Source organism: Glycine max, chromosome 3 (assembly GCF_000004515.6).
Source record: "Glycine max cultivar Williams 82 chromosome 3, Glycine_max_v4.0, whole genome shotgun sequence".
NCBI classification, from domain to species: Eukaryota; Viridiplantae; Streptophyta; class Magnoliopsida; order Fabales; family Fabaceae; genus Glycine; species Glycine max.
The window spans coordinates 34451903-34452347 of NC_016090.4; positions in this window are offsets into that span (position 1 = coordinate 34451903).

The window sequence follows — 445 nt, forward strand, 5'->3', positions numbered from 1 at the left end:
ATTAGGTGTAAAAAGCATGTTTTTTAATATGTTTTATTTATTATTATTAGATAGAGAAAATGTTCGTAAATTTTATTAAATAAGGTGTAAAATACATGAAATAGAATTTAATGCTCTAATTATCTAATAGAATTTGTAGGACATTATTCAAAAATAATGAATATGTTAAAAATATACTATCAAAGAATATAATATTAATATCCTTTTTGCTTCAATTAAGACGTGTCTAATTAGCTGCCGCGTTATTTTTCTTGTACTTCCTTTTAGTGTCTTGTTTAAAAAAGTTTAAAATAAAACCGTTTGAAACAAAAGAAGTACAGGGAATTTTTTATACTAAAGGACACGTAATAATGGTATAAAGTTTTCTTTTTAAAGTTGATTTTTCCATATATTTGAAAAATTTATATATCTGATGCATATGAAATGTATAGTGCTATGAAAATAG